Source organism: Loxodonta africana, chromosome 4 (assembly GCF_030014295.1).
Source record: "Loxodonta africana isolate mLoxAfr1 chromosome 4, mLoxAfr1.hap2, whole genome shotgun sequence".
Taxonomy (NCBI): Eukaryota; Metazoa; Chordata; class Mammalia; order Proboscidea; family Elephantidae; genus Loxodonta; species Loxodonta africana.
This window is the reverse complement of record NC_087345.1, coordinates 171,707,804-171,731,278: the sequence shown is the minus strand read 5'-3', so window position 1 is coordinate 171,731,278 and position 23,475 is coordinate 171,707,804. Positions and strand designations below refer to the sequence as shown.

The window sequence follows — 23,475 nt, the reverse complement described above, 5'->3', positions numbered from 1 at the left end:
TGCTTTGTTTACCAAAATCCTTGTTATATAATTTTCCCAAAAATGATGCAAGAAAATCAAACAAGGAAGCATACGACTACTTAACAGAGACAAAATGAAAACAAAAGAAAACCTTTTATGTGTCTTCATTTTTAAATCAAAAGTGTACCAAAAAAAACAAGCTAAACCTACTGAGATTGAGTCGACTCTGAGTCATGGCAACCCTATAACCGAAAACCCATTGCCTTTGAGTCGATTCTGACTCACAGCAACTCTATAGGACAGCGTAAAACTGCCCCATAGGGTTTCCAAGGAGCTGCTGGCGGATTTAAACTGCTGACATTTTGGTTGGCCACCAGATGCTTACTGAAATATAATCTAATTTTTAGGTAAAAAGTCAACTTCATTTATATTACTATACATACAGTCTCTTAAACAATTAAAATATTTTCGAATTGATGTCCATATCATAGAAAAGTTAGACATACAGTTAAAAGAAAAGAAGAAAATAATTTCACCACTAAGAGATTAAAAAAACAAAACAAAACAAAGAGATGGAGCCAACATAGCACTATGGACAGAAGCACCATGACATCCTACTGCAGCAAAGACCTGAAAAACTATGTAAAACAGATACAAACGTCAATCTCGGAACTGTAAGTACCAAGTGAAGGAATAAAGAACTCAGTCAAGCACAGAATGGAATAAGAAACTGACAGAACAGAGAACAAGGAGCGCTATGGAGTGGAGGTCCCATACTAGCTAACCTGGCTGGATTAGCCATTTTGGACTACAGCCACCAAAGAATGCAGACAGGCCATAGAGGAAGGCAACTTCATGGACCTCCCAAAAGGATACAGAGCACTGGGTAACCAGGGATACACGCTTTTCCACTCCACACCGTTCTTCCCTGTATGAAGCCTCTGCCACTTACCAACAGACAACAGTTGCTTTGCTGGAGTGATACCACCTCACTGCCAGCTGGATTCTCCATCTTGGACCTCAGCCACCAAGGACTGCAGACAGAGAGTATGAGAAAGCAACTCCACGGGGCTCCCAGCAGCAGATAGAGCACCTGGCAACCAGGGATACATGCTTCCCACCCCCCATCCTTCTTGCCAACCAACCATGGTTGCTCTGCTGGAGAGACACTAGCTCACTGCCACTGGGGTCCACCCTACCCCCACTGGCTGGACCATTTAATGTCTTTTTTTTTTTTTTGGTTCTTTTTTTGTTGCTTCTCTCTCTGTCCCTTTCTTTCCTTTCTCCCGCCCACCTAGCCCTGTGTGCCATCCCCTCCCCTTCTTGAAGGGCTGTGGTTTTTTTGGTTTGTTTGCTTCGTTCTTTTCTTCTTTTTTCCTGTTTCTTCTTTCCTTTTTCCCACCCACCCAGCCCTGTGTATCATCCCTGTCCCTTCTGGAGTGGCTATGCTGCATAGTTCAGTTGGAGAGTCACTGTGTGAGGCCTCCCTGTCACTGACCAACTCCCTCAGTGCCATTTTATTTATTTATTGCTCGCTTGCTTTTTTGGGGGATTATTGTTTCTTCTGTCTCTCTCCCTTCCTTCCTTTCCTTTCTCCCATCCACCCAGCCCTGCGTGATGCCCCCAACTTCTTGGTGGGCTATGCTATAGCTCACAGCTGGAAAGCCTCTGGCAGATGGCCTCTCTGGGTCTTCTATGTCCCTACAGGCCAACTCCTTCAGCACCATATTTTTTTTATTTTTCTTTACATTTCCCCTTATCCTTTTCTTCCTCCTGCCCACCTAGGCCTGTGCTGCCTCCACTCTTTCCTGACGGGCTGTGCTGTGCCACCTGGTGAGAGAGACATCAGCTCACCACCAACCCAAGTTCACCCCACCCCCAACAGCTGGTGCCCCCACCACCATATTTTTTGTTGTTGTTGTTTTTATTTTTATTTAATTTGTTTGTTGGATTATTGGCTTCTTCCGTCTCTTTTCCCACTTTCCTTTCCTTTCCTTTCTCCTGTCCACCTAGCCCTGTGTGCCACTCATGCCACTTCTTGATGGGCTGAGCCACACTGCTCAGCTGGACAGCCATCAGCACATGGCCTCACTGGGTCTGTCCTGCCCTCATCCACCGAATCCTACTGCACCCCCATTTTATTTACTTTTTATTTTTACCTTTTTTAAAATACTTTTTTGTTGCTTTTTTTTCTCTCTCTTTTTCCTCTTATTTCATCTGCCCACTTAGATCTGCACATCGTATCTTCTGTTTTCCCTCCTGCGTACCTGCACTGTGCATGCATGTGCTGAGTGCCACACACCCGAGTGGTACCAGCAAGGTCCCCCGGACCCTGGCCTGTACTGCCCCCCAGCCCTGCCATATCATCCCAGTTCATGCCTCAAATTACCTATCGCCACCCCACCACCCCCACTACATCCACCCTGCTACACCATAGCTGAGTGACCAGCCCTGCCCACCTGGACAAGATGGTGAGAAGTATCATGCCCACAGCTAAGCAAGCAACAAAACACACCCAGCCCACGTGCCCAGACATAAGCAAATAAAACAAAAAAGCAGGATGAAACAATCAAATCTACAGTTAATAAATAAAGGGAATAATTCCTAAATGTCCTGGAGACAACAAACAGTATCAAAACATGAAAAAAACAGGAGAGCAAGGCTCTAGAAGGTGACCAAAATAAAACACCAGATAACCTTCTGCTGAAAGAAAAGGCACTGGAACTACTTGATAGGGAGTTCATAATTCTAATATTCAGTGTTTTCCAAAAGATGAAGGAAAATGCAGTTAAAAATAAGGAAAAAATAGGCAAAATCATGGAAAAGACAGAAAAAACAATGGAAGAAATCAGGAAAATAATACAGGAACAAAATGTTAAAATAAACAACTAGAAATCATATGAAAACAGCAATTAGAAATCAAATGATAAACAACAAGATTTCACAATAGGACTGTGCAATAGAAGGTTTTAGGAGCAAAATTGAAGACTAATCTTTGGATACCACTTTGTTTGAGGGACAATCAGAGAGAAGAAGAAAAATGAAGAAACCCGGAGAGTGATGTAGGATACAATCAAAAGCAAAAATTTGCATATGATCTGAGTTCCAGAACCGGGGGAAAATTGGAAAACACAGAGAATCATTGAAGATTTGCTGACAGAAAACTTCCCTAATAACATAAAAGATGAAAAGTTGACTATCCAAGAAGCTCAATGAGCCCAATATAGGATAGACCCCAAAAGAAAAATGCCAAGGCATATCATAACCACACTTGCTAAAACCAAAATATATATATATATATATATGTATATATATTTCAAAGACAAAGAAATAATCCTGAGAGCAGCTAGAGAAGAACAAAGTTATATTCAAAGGGGAAACAATAAGACTAAGCTCAGATCACTGGGCAGAAGCCATGCAGGCAAGAGGGCAATGGGATGACATATATAAAATCTTGAAAGAAAAAAAAAAACTGCCAACCAAGAATAATATATCCTATAAAGCTCTCGCTCAAATATGATGTCAAAATTAGGACATTTCCACATAAACAGAAATTAAGGGAATGTGTAAAAACCAAACCAAACTCACAAGAATTATTAAAGGGAGTCCTTTGGTTAGAGAACCAACATCAGACAACAACCTGAACTTAGCACATAAAACAGCATCAGCCATATACCAACCTAGGTAATGAACTCTCAAGGATCAGTCAAAACTAAAACATTTACAGCAGGGAACCAGAGATGCCAATCTGTAAATGGCAACAATATCAGAACAATAAAAGAGGGAATAAATGGTGTAGCTATAGAACTTTCAAATGGAGTGGAAATCAAGAGATTATCAAGTAATAAAAGACTGGTTTAAACTTAGGAAGATAGGGGTAAATTTCAAGGTAACAACAAAGAAAGTTAACAAACCTACTTGTCATAGGTTGAATTATGTCCCCCCAAAAATGTGTGTTATCAATTGAGCTGGGCCATGATTTCTGGTATTGTGTAATTTTCCTATATGTTGTAAATCCTGCCTCTGTGATATTAATAAGCGAGGATGTGTGACAGTTGTGTTAGTGATGCAGGACTCAGCCTACAGGATTAGGTAGTGTCTTGAGGCAATCTCTTGAGATATAAAAGATAGAAGCAAGCAGAGAGACAGGGGGACCTCATACCACAAGAAAGCAGTACCAGGAACAGGATGTGTCCTTTGGACACAGGGTCCCTAAACCTGAGAAACTCTTCGACCTGGAGAAGATTGAGGACGAGGGCCTTCCTCCAGAGCTGACAGAGAGAGAAAGCCTTCCCCTGGAGCTGACACCCTGAATTTGGACTTGTAACCTACTAGACTGTGAGAAAATAAATTTCTCTTTGTTAAAGCCATCCACCTGTGGTATTTCTGTTATGACAGCACTAGAGAATTAAGACACCACTCATCAAAATAAAGAAGAAAAACAAAGTCTCAGTAAATGCAAAATCTACAAAAACTAAAGAAACAAACAAACAAAAAATCCACAAACAAAAGGAATTCAGCACAGAAGAGTAAGAGGAACAAAGAAAACAAAAGCACCACAAAAAAGCACTACAAAATGACAGCAATAAACTCACAACTATCAATAACCACACTGAACATAAATGACTTAAATACACCCATAAAGAGACAGAGAGTGGCAGAATGGATAAAGAAATAGGATCCACAAATATACTGTCTATGAGAGACATACCTTAGAAACAAAGACAATTTATTAAAAATCAAAGGATGGAAAAAAATATATCAAGCAAACAGCAACCAAAAAAGAGCAAGAGTGGCAATACTAATCTCAGATAAAAAAGATTTTAAGACAAAAATCCACCAAAAAAGACAAAGAAGGGCATTATATAATGATTAAAGGGACAATCCACCATGAAGACATAACCATAAAAAATATCTATGCACCAATGGCAGGGCTCCAAAATACACAAAACAAACTCTAAAAGCACTAAACAAGTGAAGATGAAAACACATTGTACCAAAACCTTTGGGACACAGCAAAGGCAGTCCTCAGAGGTCAATTTATAGCAACAGATGCACATATTAAAAAAGAAGAAAGGGACAAAATCAAAACATTAGCTACACAACTTGACCAAATAGAGGACAGTAAAAGAAAGCTCACAGCCACCAGAAGAAAGAAAATAATAAAGATCAGAGCAGAAATAAATGAAATAGAGAATAGAAAAATAACAGAAAGAATCAGCAAAACCAAAAGTTGGTTCTTTGAAAGGATCAACAAAATCGACAAACCTCTGGCCAAACTGACAAAAGAAAAACAGTAGAGGAAGCAAATAAGAAATGAAATGGGGTACATTACAACAGACCCAACTGAAATAAAAAGGATCATAACAGAGTACTATGAAAAACTATACTCCAACAAATCTGAAAACCTAGAGGAAATGGACAAATTTCTAGTAACATGCTACCTACTCAAAGTAACACAAACTGAAGTGGAAAATCTGAACAAACCCATAACAACAGAGGAGATTGAAAAGGCAATTAAAAAACTCCCCCAATCCCCCCCCCAAAAAAAGCCATGGCACAGATGACTTCACTGGAGAATTCTACCAAGCATTCAGAGAAGAGCTTATACCAGCACTACTTAAACTGTTTCAGAACACAGAAAAGGAAGGCATACTTCTGAATTCATTCTATGAAGCCAGCGTAATCCTGATACCAAAACCAGGCAAAGACCCCACAAAAAAGAAAATTACAAGCCAATATCTCTTGTGAATACAGGTGCAAAAATTCTAGCCAATGGAGTTCAGCATCATATCAAAAAAATAATACACCACAACCAAGTGTGATTCATACCAGGTGTGCATTAGAAAATCAATCAACATAATCCACTGCATAAATAAAAGAAAAGAAACAAATAGTTTGATCATCTCAATCGATGCAGAAAAGACATTCAATAAAGTCCAACACCCATTCCTGATAAAAACTCTCAATAAAATAGGTAAAAAAGGGAAATTCCTCAACATAATAAAGGGCATCTATTTTTTTTTATACAAAACCAACAGCCAACATCCTTCTTAATGGAGAGGGGTTGAGAACATTCCACTTGAGAACAGGAACAAGAAAAGGACGCCCTTTATCACCACTCCTATTTAACATTGTGCTGGAAGTCCTAGCTAGAACAATAAGGCAAGAAAAATAAATAAAGGGCATTGAAATTGGTAATGAAGAAGTTAAACTGTCCCTATTTGCAAATGATATGATACTATACATAGAAATCCCAAAAGACTCTAGGAGAAAACTACTGGAACTAATAGAAAGATTCAGCAGAGAAGCAGGATACAAGATAAACATACAAAAATCAGTTGGATTCCTATTACACCAATAAAGAGAACTACGAATAGGAAATCATGAAAGCAATAGCACCCCTAAAAAATAAAATATTTAGGAATAAATCTAACCGAGGATGTAAAAGACCTATACAAAGAAAACTACAAAACACTACTGTAAGAAACCAAAAGAGATCTGCATAAATGGAAAAACATACCATCCTCATGGATAGGTAGACTCAACATTGTGCAAACGTCAATTCTACCCAAAGCAATCTACAAATACAATGCAATCTTGGCCCAAACACCAACAACTTTCTTTAAAGAGATGGAAAAATTAATCATTAACTTTGTGTGGAAAGGAAAGCAGTCTTGGATAAATAAAGCACTACTGAAGAAGAATAAAGTAGGATAAGCAGTACCTGACTTCAGAATCTACTGTACGCTTTGGTAGTCAAAACAGCCTGGTACTGGTACAACAACAGACACATTGACCAATGTAACAGAACTGAGAGGCCAGATGTAAATCTATCCAACTATGGTCACCAGAACTTCGACTGTAATGGTTAAGGTTGTGTGTCAACTTGGTTGGGCCATGATCCTCAGTGATCTGCTAATTGTATGACGGTGTGATCACTTCCATGATGGGATCTGCTTTGAGCAGCCAATCAGCTGGAAGGCAGTTTCCTTGGGTGTGTGGCCTGCATTGAATATAAGTGGATATTCTGGCAAGGCTTGTGGGCCTTTCTCATTCTGGATCCTGCAGCTGGCTCCTGTTTGTCTGACTTCCAGTTCTTGAGACTTGAGTTAGCAGTTTATCTGTGGTCTTGCCTGCTAATCTTTGGGATTCATTGATCTTCACAGCCTGTAACCAAGAGCCCTGCTCTCTGACCTGCTGATCTTGGGTTTGCCAGTCCCTGTGGCCAAGTGCTTCAGGAGAAGCCTGACCCACAGACTTGGGATGTTCCAGCCTCTATAACTGCATAAGCCATTTCCTTGATATAAAGCTCTTTCTATGTATATATTTATAAGCTTTACTGGTTTTGCTTCTCTAGAGAACCCAGCCTAAGAGGTACCAGGAGTGGGCCAAAGGCCATCAAATGGGAAAAGACAGTCTTTTTAACAAACGGTGCTGGCAAAACTGGATTTCCATCTGTGAAACAATGAAACAGAACCCATACTGCACACCATACACAAAAACTAATTGAAAATGGATCAAAGACCTAAATATAAAACCAAAAACTATAAAGATCAAAGAAGAAAAAATACAGTCAACTGTAGAGGGCCCAATACGTGGCATTAACAGCATACAAACTATAACTAACAATATATAAACATCAGAGGATTAGCTAGATAACTGGGATCTTTTAAAAAATGAACACTTATGCTCATAAAAATAAATAAATAAATAAATAAATAAGACTGCACCAAAAGAGTAAAAAGAGAACCTAGAGACTGGGAAAACATTTTTGTCAATGACAAACCTGACAAATGTCTAATCTCTAAAGGCTACAGGAAAATCCAACAAAAGACAAATAATCCAATTAAAAAATGGACAAAGGATGTGAACAGACACTTCACCAAAGAAGACACCCAAGTGGCTAACAGACAGATGAGGAAATGCTCAAGATCACTAGCCATTAGAGAAATGCAAATCAAAACCACAATGAGATACTATCTCACTCTGACATAATGGGCATGAATCAAAAAAACAGAATAACATGTTGGAAAGGCTGCAGGGAGATTGGAATTCTATGCACTGCTAGTGGGAGTGCAAAATGGTACAATATATCATATTTTGGAAAACCATATGGTGCTTCCTTAGAAAGCTAGAAATAGGAATACCATACGATCCAGCAATCCCTCTCTTAGGAATATATCCTAGAGGAAATAAGAGTTTTCACATGAATAGTCATATGTGCACCCATGTTCACTGAAGCACTGTTTACAATAGCAAAAAGATGAAAACAGCCTAGGTACCCATCAACAGATGAATGGATAAGCAAACTTGGTACATACACACGATGGAATACTATGGAACGATAAAGAACAATGATGAGTCTGCAAAGCATCTCACAACACGGGTGAATCTAGAGAGCATTATGCTGAGTGAAATAAGTTAATCACAAAAGGACAAATACTATATGCGACCACTGCTATACAAACTCATGAGAAGGTTTACACACAAAAAGAAACAATCTTTGATGGTTATGAGGGAAGGGAGGGATGGGAATGGAGAAACACTAAATAGACAATAGGTAAGTGGTAACTTTGGTGAAGGATCAGACAGTACACAGTACTGGGGAAGTCAGCACAACTCGTCCAAAACAAGGTCATGGAAGCTCCGTAGACACATCCAAACTCCCCGAGGGACAGAATTGCTGGGCTGAGGGCTGTGGGGGTCATGGTCTCTGGGAACATCTAGGTCAATTGGCATAACATAGTTTATAATGAAAATATTCTGCATTCTACTTTGGCGAAAGTAGTGTTTGGGGTCTTAAAAGCTTGTGAGCAGCCTTCTAAGATGCTACACTGGTCTCACCCCATCTATAGAGCAAAGGAGAAAGAAAAAAACCAAAGATACAAGGGAAAGATTAAGTCCAAAGGACTAATGAACCACAACTACCACAGACTCCACCAGTCTGAGCCCAGTACAACCTCGATGGTGCCCAGCCACCGCCATGGACTGCTCTGACAGGATCACAGTAGAGGGTCCCAGACAGAGCTGGAGAAAAATGTAGAACAAAATTCTAACTCAAACAAACAAAAAAAACCAGACATACTGGTCTGACAGAGACCGAAAAAACCTAAGAGTGTGGCCTCTGGACACCCTTATAGCTCGGTAATGAAGTCACTCCTGAGGTTCACCCTTCAGCCAAAGATTAGACGACAGTCCTATAAAACAAAACGAGACTAAATGGGCACACCAGCTGAGGGGCAAGGATAAGAAGGCAGGAGAGGACAAGAAAGCTGGTAATGGGGAACCCAAGGTCGGAAAGGGGAGAATGTTGACATGTGGTAGGACTGGCAACCAATGTCACAAAATATGTGTACTAATTGTTTAATGAGAAACTAGTTTGCTCTGTAAACCCTCATCTAAAGCACAATAAAAGAAAAACAAAACTAAACAAAAACCAAATCCACTGCTGTGGAGTTGGCCCCCGGGCTCGTGGCGACCCCATGCGTTACAGAGTAGAACTGTTCTATACAGTTTTCTTGGCTGTAATCTTTACGGAAGCAGATCACCAGGCCTTTCTTTCATGGTCCCAATGGATGGATTTGAACCACCAACCTTTAGGTTAGTAGTTGAGGGCAAACCATTTGTGCCACCTAGGGACTCAAGAGATAAGCATGTTAAAATAGTGTTTCCATTTTCTTACCTTACATACATGGGTAATACAGTGAAGAAAACACTATTTACCAGTGTTTCTCCCAGGAAGAGCGCTGTCTGTGTGTGGAAGGACCAGACTGATGCTGCAGTTGGGTGAGGTCCCAAAGCACGAATCAAATGAAAAATCCTCTCTGCTCGACTCCCTTCAAGGAGTGTGCGGCTGTGGGGTCTTTTTGTACCGCAAATTGTGATGAGTAAAATACGCAGTTAGGTAATAGGAGCTGATGCTGAACAGAAGCCTTCGATGTCATAGACGGAGGAAGATTTGGAGGCCAGTCTGGGGAGGGCTGAAATGCCGAGATAGAGGAGGCAAAATAGGACCCAACAGGTAAGCACAGAATGAGGGGCAGGCAGATAAGAAAAACTCTTGGGGACCGCGTGGCCTGCGAAGAAGTTTTTAATTTGTTTAATCTGGGGTGTGTGATGTATACTGTGTCTGTTGGGATTCTTCAAAAATTCTCAGGAATTCCTTGTCACTTGCTAATGCCCTGGTGGTGCAATGGTTAAGCACTCAGCTACTAACTGAAAGGTCAGCAGTTTGAACTGACCAGCTGCTCCATTGGGAGAATTGATCTTGTGATCCGCTCCCGTAAAGACTACAGCCTGGGAAACCCTGTGGGGCAGTTCTACTCTGTCCTATAGGGTGGTTATGAGTCAGAACTGACTTGACAGCACATAATAACTACAACAATGCTTTTGAGCAAGTAAATTATTTTCCTTTCGATACAGGAGTCCTTGCTAGCTGAACATTCGTTACTTGGGTTCCCACAGTATGAGTTTGCTTGGGGAAGCACAGGCTAACTTGCACGAAAACATTCACTAAGGCACTGACCACATATAACACCAAAACCCCAAAAAACCAAACCCATTGCCGTTGAGTCAATGCTGACTCATAGTGACCCTATAGGACGGAGTAGAACTGGACTGCTGACCTTTTGGTGAGCAGCCGTAGCTTTTAACCACCACGCCACTGGGGTTTCCATCAGGCAATGCCAAATCAACTCCCCATTTTTTACTTCAAAATTATATGGTATTTTATATTAAATTGTATTCAGGCTTTCCCTTTTATTTAAAGATGAAGAATCTGCTGCAAAAGTCCTCTTTAAAGTGTTAAAAACCAAAGATGTCATTTTAAGGACTAAGGTGCTCTTGACCCCAGCCATGGTATTTTCAATCGTCTCATATGCATGTGAAAGCCAGACAATGAATAAAGAAGAACAAGGAAGAATTGATGCCTTTGAATTACGGTGTTGGCAAAGAATATTGGATATACCATGGACTGCCAGAAGAACGAACAAATCTGTCCTGGAAGAAATACAACCAGAGTGCTCCTTAGAAGCAAGGATGGTGAGAATGCGTCTCACATCAGGAGGGATCAGTCCCTGGAGAAGGACATCATGCTTGGTAAATAGAGCATCAGTGAAAAAGAGGAAGACCCTCAATGAGACAGATTGACACAGTGGCTGCTGTGAGGGGCTCAGACGTAACAACAGTTGTGAAGATGGCACAGGACCGGGCAGTGTTTTGTTCTGTTGTACATAGGATTTCTATGAGTCGGAACTGACTCGACCACACCTAACCACAACAAAGATGAAGAAGCAGAATTTACCCTAACTCACTGTTTTGTGAGTCAGGCTTTCCATCTTGTCTCATGCGGTAAACATCCCAACACTGTAGTTCAAATGCAATACAAATTACTAGAAAGATTTCCAATCTTGCGAAAGGGGTGGGATATCGTGAAAGTGACATTGGAGAACTCCAAAGCATCTGCAGATTCATTGACAACTGGGGACCTGGCCGAGTTAGACCAGTCAACAGCAGAAAGGAAAACTCAACCAAGATGATGTCATGAGCTGTTTCAGAGTATGGTTTCATTATCAGAGAATTACATCAGGGAAACTGAGGAAACTCTACTAACTGAGCCAATCTGGCCTACTTTATGGGTTTCATTGTGAAAGTCAACAGTGAAGAAGCAAATGATGTCATAAATCTACACTGGACTGGCTTTGTTCATTTAAGAATTTGCATAGATAAAATCTTAACCTATATTGTGCTAAGCGTCAGATAAGCTTGGTTTTGTAGATGTTGGTTTGATTTTTCAAGATCAAGTCTGAATCAAATCCTTTTTCTACTATTTATTATAAAAATTTTAACTTATTAGTATAGGAAATCCGAAACACATACAGACAGAGATTATTGTATAGTAAACTCTCGTATATAGGAAGAAAGGCCTGGCTAGCTACTTCTGAAAATTAGCCAGTGAAAACTCTATGGATCACAACAGAATATTGTCTCATATAGTGCTGGAAGAGGAGCCCCCTAGTGGAAGGTGAGCCTCCTACCTTGGAAAAAAAAAAGTCACTAAAAATACACAGCGACAGCAACGATGAACTTCCACATAGATCATGAAGATGGCCTAAGACCAGGCAATGTTTCCTTCCGTTGTACATGGGGCCTCCAGGAGCCAGAGTGAACTGGGCGGTAACTAACACGGGCAACAGGTCTCCCTGCTTTTACTCCTGATCCTTTTCGTGCTCACTTTCAGCACAGCAGTCAGAATGAACCTTCTAAACTGTAAGTAGGATCATGGGCCCCCCCGGTAAACCCTCCAGTGACCCCATCTCACTCAGACTAAAATCCAGAATCTTTACTGTGGCTCACAAGGCCCTGTGTAGTCTGTCCTTGTTACTCTTCTAATCTCATCTTCTATTAATTTTCTTTCTCCCTCAACTGCTTCACTGGCCTCCTTGCTGGTCTTTGAGGATAACTGGGCATCCCGCGGAAGCCCTTACTGCCTATGTGCCTAGGCTGAGGACACCCTTTCTCCACATCACCGGAAGGCCTTCCCTGACTAACCTATGTAGAATCACAGCTGGCCCTGCTGCACCCAGCACTCCCTATGCCTCCTTTCCTGGTTTTGTTTTGCTCTGCAGCATTAGTTGTTGTTAGCGGCTGTGGAGTTGATCTCAAGTCATGGTGACTCCGCGTGTACAGAGTAGAACTGCTTTATAGGGTTTTCAAGGCTTTGATCTTTTGGAAGCAGGTCGCCAGTCCTGTTTCTGAGGTGCCTCTGGGTGAGTTCGAACCGCCAACATTTTGGCTAGTAGTTAAGCGCTTAATCAGGGACTCCTGTAGCATCAGTACCCTCTACCATACTGGGTTTTTACCATACTAGAGAGTTTGCATATTTATTTGGAGCTTTAGTAGGCTTTGCTCTCTGCTGTGTCTCAGTGCCTGAGCGCATAATATAGGTTAACTATTATGAGTGCCCTTAGGACTGTGTCCCAGTATTCTGGGCTGTTTACCTACCAGGGCTAGTTAGAGACATACCTGACCCAAGTCAGCACAATCTGGGTGCTGGGTGTCTTTAGGGAGAATGTTTGGCTTTACCGGAACTGGGGTCAGGGTCAGAATATGTGCATTTCCCCCTTCTTCCCAGCAGGTGGCAGTGTGCTCCCACTGCGGTCACTGCCTGTGGTTAGGTCCCTGTTGCAGCAGCGGCTGGCCCTGAGGGGAGCCGTGATATCTGGACTGCTCTGAATGCTGGGGGAAAGGGAATTGCCTGTCAACCCAGTCCTGGGTGACTTGTCACAGGACCAAATGAAAAAGCTTTCCTTTCTTTCCCAGCTGAAGTCAGAGTGGATTAATAACAATTTTTAAATATGGACTAAATATGAGTTGGAATTGGCTAGATGGCAATGGGTTTGGTTTTTTGGTTATTACCCCTAGTTAAGTTGTTGTTAGTTGCCATCAAGTCACTCCATGACTCATGGCGACCCCATGCACAACAGTACAAAACACTGTCCAATTCTTGGCATCCCCACAAACAGTTAAGCGTTAGACTATTGTGATCCACAGGGTTTTCACTGGCAGATTTTTAGAGCTAGATCTCCAAGTCTTTCTTCCTTGTCCACTTAAGTCTGAAAGCTCTGCTGAAACCTGTTCTGTATCATAGCAACGGGCAAGCCTCCACTGACTGCTGGGTGGTGGCTGCACATGGGCTGCGTTGGCTGGGAACTGGACCCGCATCTCCGTCATGAAAGGTGGGAATTCTACCACTGAACACCACTGCCCTCCTTACAGTAAACTTACCTGCAGAGAATTCTTGGAGGGACAGCTTCATTTATCTTGGGTAGTTCTGTCATTGCACTTAAATGTTTTCCCCCAAGGTCCCAAATACCTCTATATCAACTGTTTATTGAGCTAGAGGAAATAGCTTTTTCTCATGTACTAGACAATTTTGAAAGTTGGATTTCCTTTTGGAATTTGGAATTTTGAATCCCTACGAAAGCAAAGAGCACAGATCACATGCCTTTAACAGGAGGAGTAAGTATTCTGACCCTGGACATGTTTAATAATCCTGTGAAAACATCAGGGATTAAATAGCACAATGATTCAATGGACAATTATTGGGCCCCTCTTTGTGCCTGGTGCTATTGTAGGTTCTGGGAAATTAAAAATGGATAAAATGAGGTTGCTTCTCAAAGAACCTTAATATCTAATGGGGATCAAAGATATCTGGACAACAAACTTTAATAATAAACAGAATAAAATAAATACTTCGATAGAGGCACAAGCACAGTTATTATGCAATATGGAAGAAGGATGAAGTAAATATGACCAGAGAAATCAGAGAAGACTTCATGAAAGAGGTGGCTTTTGAGTTGTGCCTTCAAAGGTGAGCAGGACTTTGACAGGTTGAAAAGGGAAAGAAGGGCATTCCGAGGTTAGCCCTGGCATAACCAGAAGCACAGAGGTGTGAACATGTAGTAATCCGGTGTTACTGAAGTGTGGAAGGTGATTCGTTTGGGAGTGTTCTCAGGCCTGGGGTCCTCATGCCTAGCCCCAGAGCATGGCACAAGGCCTGCTTCATGCCAATGGCTCAAAAATTGCTTATCTTGGGAAGGCAGGCAAGAAGGAAAGATGAAGAAGGAAGAAATGGCACGGAGAGAGGAAGGAAGAAAGGAAGGAATGAATAAAGTAAGGAAGGAAGGCCAGTAGGCTCGTTGGGCAAGGTCTGGCAAATACACTCTCAATATGAGTTACGGGTTCCAAGCAGTAGATTGGGAAGTGAGTTGGCTCCTTTTCTACCTTCCCAATGCTGTCGATCGTTATTGGAGGGGAAAAAAAAGAGGCTTAAGAAAAAAATTGACCTTGTTTTCACTGCACGTGACCATCTGATGCTTAAAAAAGCATTTATTAATAAAACCCTGCAGTATCTTAAAAGTAGTTATATCCATGATCTTATCCCTGCATCCCAGTTCTGGTGGTGTTCAAATCTGACCATGATGTCGTGGTCCATTCTTTATCATATGCTTTTTTTTTTCATAATTGTTATATTGTGAGTGTAATTTTATGTTTATTTTTTAAAAAGATTACACATTTCACTGTTTATTACAGCTTTTTTGAGATATAATTCACATACCATAGACGTCGCCCGTTTTAAGTGTACAACTCATCTTTAGTATAGAGTTGAGCAACCATCATCACCATCGATTTTAGAATATTTTCTTCACTCCAAAAAGAAATTCCATAACCATTAGCAGTCACTCCCTGTTTCCCGCCCTTCTCCTCCAGCCCTCAGCAATCACTAATCTATTTCTATGTAGATTTACCTATTCTAGACATTTCATATACATGGAATTATAAAATACGTAGTCTTTTGTGACTGGCTTCTTCCACTTGGCCTAATGTTTTCAGGTTCATCTATGCTGTGGCATGTATTGGTACTCATCCTGTTTATTGCCAAATAACATTTCCTTGTACGAGTATACCACTTTTTGTTTATCTGTTCATCAGTTGCACTCTTTTGGGTGTTATGCACTCTTTTGGATATTATGAATAAAACTGTATTGCATTGGGCAAACCTATGTTAAAAAGCAAAGGGGTCACTTTGAGAACTAAAGTGTGCTTGACCCAAGCCATGATATTTTCAATCGCCTCATATGCATGTGAAAGCTGGACAATGAATAAGGAAGGCCTAAGAAGAATTGGTGGCTTAGAATTATGCTGTTGGTGAAGAATATTGAATATTCCATGAAGAATGAACAAATCTGTCTCCGGAGAAGTACAGCTGAATGCTCCTTGGAAGTGAGGATGGAGAGACTTTGTCTCACACACTTGGGATGTGTTATCAGGAGGGACCAGTCCCTGGAGAAGGAAGTCATGCTTAGTAGAGGGTAAGTGAAAAAGAGGAAGACCTTCAGTGAGATGGACTGACACAGAGGTGGCAACAATGGGCTAAAACACAGCAACAATTGTGAGGATGGCACAGGAAGAGGCAGTGTTTTGTTCTGTTGTACATAGGGTCGCTATGTGTCTGGACTGACTCGATGGCCCCTAAGAACAGCAACGGTGGGTGTGAAGTGGTATCTCATTGTGGTTTTGAATTGCATTTCCCAGCTGCTAATGATATTGAGCATCTTCATGTGTTTATTGGCCATTTGTATATCTTCTTTAGAGAAAGGTCTATTTAGATCCTTTGCCCATTTTTAAATGGGGCATTACCAAGTAAATAGTTCTTTATGTAGCCTAGATACAGTCTCTTATCAGATACATGATTTGCAAAAATCTTTTTTTCTGTAGGTTGTCCTTTCAATTTATTGATGATGTCCTTTGAAGCACAAAGGTTTTTTATTTTGATGAAGTCCAATTTATCTGTTTTCTTTTGTTGTTTGTGCATTAGGTATCATATTTAAGAAACCATTGCATAACCAAGGTCATAAATATTTACTGTTTCCTTCTAAGAGTTTTACAGTTTTAGCTCCTGCGTCTAGTTCTATGATTCATTTTGAGTTAATTTTTGTGTATGGTGTAAGAAGTTTACCTTCATTCTTTTGCTTGTGAATATCCAGCTGTCCCAGCACTAGTTTTTGAAAAGGATTATTCTTTTTTCATCGAATTATCTTGAAAACTCATGTTGAGAATCAATTAATCATAAATTTAATGGTTTATTTCTGGACTCTCAACTCTACACTATTGGCCTATGTTTATTTTTATGCAGTACCACGATGGCTTGGTTACCGTAACTTTGTGGTAAGTTTTGAAATTGGGAAGTGTGAATTTTCTAACTTTGTTCTTCTTTTTCTAGATTATCTTGGCTATTCTGGGCCCATTGCATTTCTATACGAATTTTAAGATCAGCTTGAAATTTCTGCAGAATAGGCAGCTGGGATTTTGATAGGGATTCCATCTGTAGATAAATTTGGTGAGTTTTGTCATTTTAACACTAGTTCTTCTGAACCATGATCACATGACGTCTTTCATTTATTTAGGTTTTCTTTAATTTCTTTCAACAATGTGTCATAGTTTCAGAAAAAAAAGTTTTACACTTATTTTGTTAAATTTATTCCAAAGCATTTTATTTTCTTGGTACTATTTTAAATTAAATTATTATTTTTAAAAATTTTTATTGTGCTTTAAATGAAAGTTTACAAATCAAGTCAGTCTCTCATACAAAAATTTGTAAACACCTTGCTATATACTCCTAATTGCTCTCCCCCTAATGAGACAGCCCATTCCTTCCCTCCACTCTCTCCTTTCGTGTCCATTCCTCCAGCTTCTAACCCCCTCTGCCCTCTCATCTCCCCTCCAGATAGGAGATGCCAACATAGTCTCAAGTATCTACTTGATCCAAGAAGCTCATTCTTCACCAGCATCTTTTTCTATCCCATTGTCCAGTTCAGTCCCTGTCTGAAGAGTTGGCTTTGGGAATGGTTCCTGTCCTGGGCTAACAGAAGGTCTGGGGGCCATGACCACTGGGGTCCTTCAAGTCTCAGTCAGACCATTAAGTCTGGTTTTTTATGAGAATTTGGGGTCTGGATCCCACTGTTCTCCTGCTCCCTCGCAGGTTCTTTGTTGCGTTCCCTGTCAGGGCAGTCATCGGTGATAGCCAGGCACCATCTAGTTCTTCTGGTCTCAGGCTGATGTAGTCTCTGCTTTATGTGGCCCTTTCTGTCTCTTGGACTCATAATTACCTTGTGTCCTTGGTGTTCTCATTCTCCTTCGGTCCAGGTGGGTTGAGACCAATTGAGGCATCTTAGATGGCCACTTGCTAGCATTTAAGACCCCAGATGCCACTCTCCAAAGTGGAATGCAGAATGTTTTCTTAATAGATTTTGTTATGCCAATTGACTTAGATGTCACCTGAAACCATGGTCCCCAGACCCCTGCCCCTGGTACACTGGCCTTCGAAGCATTCAGTTTATTCAGGAAACTTCTTTGCTTTTGGTTTAGTCCAGTTGTGCTGACCTCACCTGTGTTGTGTGTTGTCTTTCCCTTCACCTAAAGTAGTTCTTATCTACTATCTAATTAGTGAATACCCTTTTCCCACCATCCCTCCCTCCCCCATCTCATAACCATCATTTTCTTCTCTGTTTAAACTATTTCCCGAGTTCTTATAATAGTGGTCTTATATAGTATTTGTCCTTTTGCAACAGACTAATTTCACTCAGCATAATACCTTCCAGATTCCTCCACGTTATGAAATGTTTCACAGATTCGTCACTGTTTTTTATCAATGCGCAGTATTCCATTGTATGAATATACCATAATTTATTTATCCATTCATCCATTGTTGGGCACCTTGGTTGCTTCCATCTTTTTGCTACTGTAAAGAGTGCTGCAATGAACATAGGTGTGCATATATCCATTCGTGTAAAGGCTCTTATTTCTCTAGGATATATTCCAAGGAGTGGGATTGCTGGATAGTATGGTAGTTCTATTTCTAACTTTTTAAGGAAGCACCAAACTGATTTCCAAAGTAGTTGTACCATTTTACATTCCCATCAGCAGTGTATAAGTGTTCCAGTCTCTCCACAACCTCTCCAACATTTATTATTTTGTGTTTTTTGGATTAATGCTATCCTTGTTGGAGTGAGATGGAATCTCATTGTACTTTTAATTTGCACTTCTCTAATGGTTAATGATTGTAAGTATTTCCTCATGTATCTATTAGATGCCTGAATGTCTTTGGTGAAGTACCTGTTCATATCCTTTGCCCATTTTTTAATTGAGTTGTCTTTTTGTAGTTGAGTTTTTGCAGTATCATATAGATTTTAGAGATCAGATGCTGATCGGAAATGTCATAGCTAAAAACGTTTTCCCAGTCTGTAGGTAACCTTTTTATTCTTTTGGTGAAGTCTTTGGATGAGCATAGGTGTTTGATTTTTAGGAGCTCCCAGTTATCTAGTTTCCCTTCTGCATTGTTAGTAATGTTTTGCGTACTGTTTATATGCCATGTATTAGGGCGTTGTCCCTATTTTTTCTTCCATGATCTTTATAATTTTAGATTTTATGTTTAGATCTTTGATCCATTTTGAGTTAGTTTTTGTGCGTGGTGTGAGGTATGGGTCTTGTTTCATTTTTTTGCAGATGGATATCCAGTTATGCCAGCACCATTTGTTAGAGAGATTGTCTTTTCCCCATTTAATTGACTTTGAGCCTTTGTCAAATATCAGCTGCTCATATGTGGATGGATTTATGTCTGGATTCTCAATTCTGTTCCACTGGTTTATGTGTCTGTTGTTGTACCAGTACCAGACTGCTTTGGCTGCTGTGGCAGTATAATAGTTTCTAAAATCAGGCAGAGTGAGGCCTCCCACTTTGTTCTTCTTTTTCAGTAATGCTTTACTTATCCGGGGCATCTTCCCTTTCCATATGAAGTTGGTGATTTGTTTCTCCATCTCATTAAAAAATGTCATTGGAATTTGGATTGGAATTGCATTAAATCTATAGATTGCTTTTGGTAGGATAGACATTTTTACAATATTAAGTCTTCCTATCTACATATTGCCTGATTTCCTTCCTGATGGCTTGAAAGGTTCTGTATATTAATCTTTTGTATTACGCATCTGGTAACTTCAGGAAGGCACTTTCATCTAGAAGATCCCTTGATTCTTTGTTTTGAGAGCGTGTTGAGGCGATCATGGTCTGCTTCTTTGTGTGACTTGATATTGACTATTGTCTCCAAGCCATCTATATGTTATTGTATTAGTTTATTTTATGTTTGTTTACTGTATTGTAGCTTCTTGCTTTGTTTTGTTTGATATGCCCAAATGGGTTGCTTGAGTGAGCTAGCTTGATTATTTTCACTTTTGGAGCTCTGACGTCCTGTCCCTAGATTGCTAGAGCTTTTATCAGGTATAGCAGTCTAGGAGTCCATTCACTTTTGTTGTCTGAATTCAGCTCAGGTGTGCAAGTAGCTGATCATCAAGTGTATGGTACAGGCTCTGTACTACAGTCTTAGAGGGGCAGAGGTGATTGTTGTAGGTACCAGTATCTGGTTACTGCAGGGGTCACACTCTGAACAAGGCAGGGGGCTGAGAATCATCCCCCAAGTGTCTCTGAGGAAAGCATGTCCCTGTTCCCTAGAGCATACAGGTGGGTGGGTTCTGCAGATGGACTATGGGCACCCAATGTTTTTGGTTGTAAGGACTGGGAGGTACAAGTTATCCTTGGACCCCCATCACAGGTGGCTGCTGACTTGAGTGGAACCACCAGCCCTCAGGCCCTTGATATGGGTAGGTGAGGACCCTGTTTAATAGGCAAAGCAGTGTCAAACACCAACCTCTCCACCATGCAGCTGAAATGGTTGGAGTCTGCCAACAGGGGCCTACTCTCCTGAGGTAGGCCCACACAGGTCCATGCAGAGGGGAAAGGTACTCAAAGTCCACAGACCGTTTATGCCTGGACAGGAGCCCCTTCTGTCCTGAGCTCCCTGGTTAGTGGAACTGGCAAATTATCTTTTACCCCAATTGCAAATTTATTCTTTCTCCAGGGCCTAGAGGATGGCTCTAGGCACTCAACAGGGCCTATCTCAGGCCCAGAGAAATCAATAGCCACTGAAGCTAGCTTGGGGGTGCAATATATGCAAGTACTTAGCTTTTGCTGAGAGCACTGTTCTTCTCTAGTTCTGGAGGTGTGAGTAGGCTGTGGGGCTGGCTGCTTCTCCCTGAGGAAACTGTGGCGAAACGCTAGTGTCAGCCTGCCGCAGCCACTCCTGGGAATGGTGCCTGAAGACTCCCGGCAATTTAGGTCTGGTAACTCCTCTCCGCTTCTGAACTGTCTCTTCCTCTACCTGCCCCTCAGTTCATTTTTCTAACCTTGCCTTTGATGTTGAGGGCTCCTAGGTTGTCATAAATATACTTGTTTCACTTGTTTTTTCTGGTCTTTGCTGTAAGAGGGCTCGCAGGAAGCGTCTGTCTAGTCCACCATCTTGGCCCCACCTCTGAATTATTTTCTTAATTTCCATTTTGGTTATCCATTTCAAGTGTACAGAAATATCATTGAATTTTGCATATTGATCTTGTACCGTGACCATTATAAATTCAGTCTTCATATTTATTATTTTAATGGTAATATATTGTTCCACAAAAAAAATACCTCATACTTTCCTTAGCTTTCCTCTGACTGTGGGATTTATATGTTGTTTACAGTTCTTATTTTTTTTTACAGTTCTTAAGAATTCTTTATATATTTTAGGTACAAGTCCTTTATCAGATATGTGTTTCGCAAGTATTTTCTCCCAGTCTGGGCTTATCTTTTCAATCTCTTAACAGTGCCTTTTTCAAAGGATAAGTTTTTAATTTTAATGAAGTCCAACATACCAAATTTTTCTTTCATGGGTTGTGCTTTTGGCATTGTATCTAAAAACTCTCTGCCAAACCTAAGATTATCTAGATTTCTCCTATATTTACTTCTAGAAGTTTTATAGTTTTATGTTTTACATTCAAGTCTACGATATACTTTGAGTTAATTTTTGTGAAAGAGGTAAAGTCAGTGTCTAGATTCATTTTATTGCATGAGGGTGTCCAGTTGTTCCAGCATCATTTGTTGAAAAGACTATCCTTTCTCCATTGGATTGCCTTTGCTCCTTTGTCAAAGATGAGTTGACTGTGTAATAAGTGATTATAGCAAAGTTGCAAGATACAAGGTTCATATACAAAAGCCAATTGCTTTCCTATATACCCCAATGAAAAATTAGAGTTTAAAAGGAAACACAAAGTCATTTATTTTAGGTCTGCCCCAGTGAAAGAAAAAAAGAAATAAGTATAAGTCTGTAAGTCTAAAAAAATAGAAGATCTCTGTGAAGAAAAGGTCTTGCATGGCACAAATGATTAAGCACAAGCACCCAATTACTAGCTGAAAAGTTGGCAGTTCAGATCCATCCAGAGATTCCTTGGAAGACCGTCCTGGTGATCTGCTTTCAAAAGATCGCAGCCTTAAGTACCCTATGGTGCAGTTCTACTCGGCACACATGGGGTTGCCATGAGTTGGAATCTACTCGATGGCAACTAACAACAATGTATGAGAAAACTACAAAAGTCTGATTGAAATAATTAAAGAAGATCTAAATAAAGGAGAGACATTCTATGTTATGGATACAAAACCAAACCCATTGCCATCGAGTCACTTCCGACTCATAACAACCCTATAGGACAGAGTAGAACTGCCCCATAGAATTTCCAGAGTGCCTGGTGAATTCCAACTGCTGACCTTTTGGTTAACAGCTGCAGCTCTTAACCACTATGCCCCCAGGGTTTCCATGTTATAGATAGAAAGATTTAGTATTGTTAAAATATCAGTTCTTTCCAACTTACGTATAGCTTGAATGCAATTGCAGTCAAAATCCATCCACTTTGTGGATATTGGCAAATTTATTCCAAAGTTTATATGGCATTTTTTTATATGGCAAGGTAAAATAGCCAATACAATACTGAAGAAGAACAGTCAGAGGGCTGACACTACCTGACTTCAAGACTTACTATAATGCTACAGTGATTAAGACAGGGTGGTATTGGTGAAAGAACAGACAAGTAGACTGATGGAACATAATAGAGGCCTCAGAAATAGACCCACACGTTTATTTCTTCCCAACCACTCTTCATTTCTTTATGTAAATCCAAGTTTCTGACCTATATAATTTCCTTCTCTCTGAAAAACTTCTTTTAACATTTCTTGCAACGAAGGTCTACTGGCAACAAATTCCTTCACTTTTTGTTTGTCTTGTTGTTGTTAGCGGCCGTTGAGCCGGCTCTGACTCATAGCAACCCTGTGCACAACAGAACGAACCACTGCCTGGTCCTGAGCCATCCTTACAATCGTTGTTATACTTGAGTTCATTGTTGCAGCCACTGTGTCAATCCACCTCATTGATAGTCTTCCTCTTTTCCGCTGACCCTGTACTCTGCCAAGCATGATGTCCTTCTCCAGGGACCGATCCCTCCTGACAACATGTCCAAAGTATGTAAGACGCAGTCTTGCCATCCTTGCTTCTAAGGAGCATTCTGGTTGTACTTCTTCTAAGACAGATTTGTTCCTTCTTTTGGCAGTCCATGGTATATTCAATATTCTTTGCCAACACCACAATTCAAAGGCATCAATTCTTCTTCGGTCTTCTTTATTCATTGTCCAGCTTTCACATGCATATGATGCGGTTGAAAATACCATGGCTTGGGTTGGGTGCACCTTAGTCTTCCAGGTGACATCTTTGCTCTTCAACACTTCATTTGTCTTCGAAAGTCTTTATTTCTCATTTACTTTTGAAGGATAATTTTGCTGGATACAGAATTCTAGGTTGGTGATTTTTTTTTCTTTCAGTATTTCACTCTTTAAATATTTCACTCCACACTCTTCTTGATCACATGGTTTCTGAAGAGAAGTCTGATGTAATTCTTACCCTTATTCCTCCATAGGTAAGATTCCTACCACCCACCCTCCCCCCCACTTCTTTCAAGATTTTCTCTTTGTTTTTGATTTTCTGTAGTTTGAATATGCTATGCCTATTTATGCATATATTTTTTTGGTATTTATCTGGCG

The 23,475-nt window shown here is 40.5% G+C and overlaps 1 long non-coding RNA gene across 7 annotated transcripts in view; it reads left to right on the top strand.

Annotated features, from left to right (window-relative positions):
• The window catches only part of LOC111750847 (uncharacterized), a 154,869-nt gene that overhangs the window by 96,350 nt on the left and 35,044 nt on the right, over positions 1-23,475 (top strand). For 5 of the 7 annotated variants that reach the window (XR_010321965.1, XR_002785886.2, XR_010321966.1 and 2 more), the window contains one exon: positions 16,748-16,864. The exons of the other annotated variants lie outside the window; for them this stretch is intronic. This is a non-coding gene — a long non-coding RNA (uncharacterized LOC111750847). The remainder of the gene's footprint in view (positions 1-16,747; positions 16,865-23,475) is intronic. 7 annotated transcript variants of the gene reach the window in all.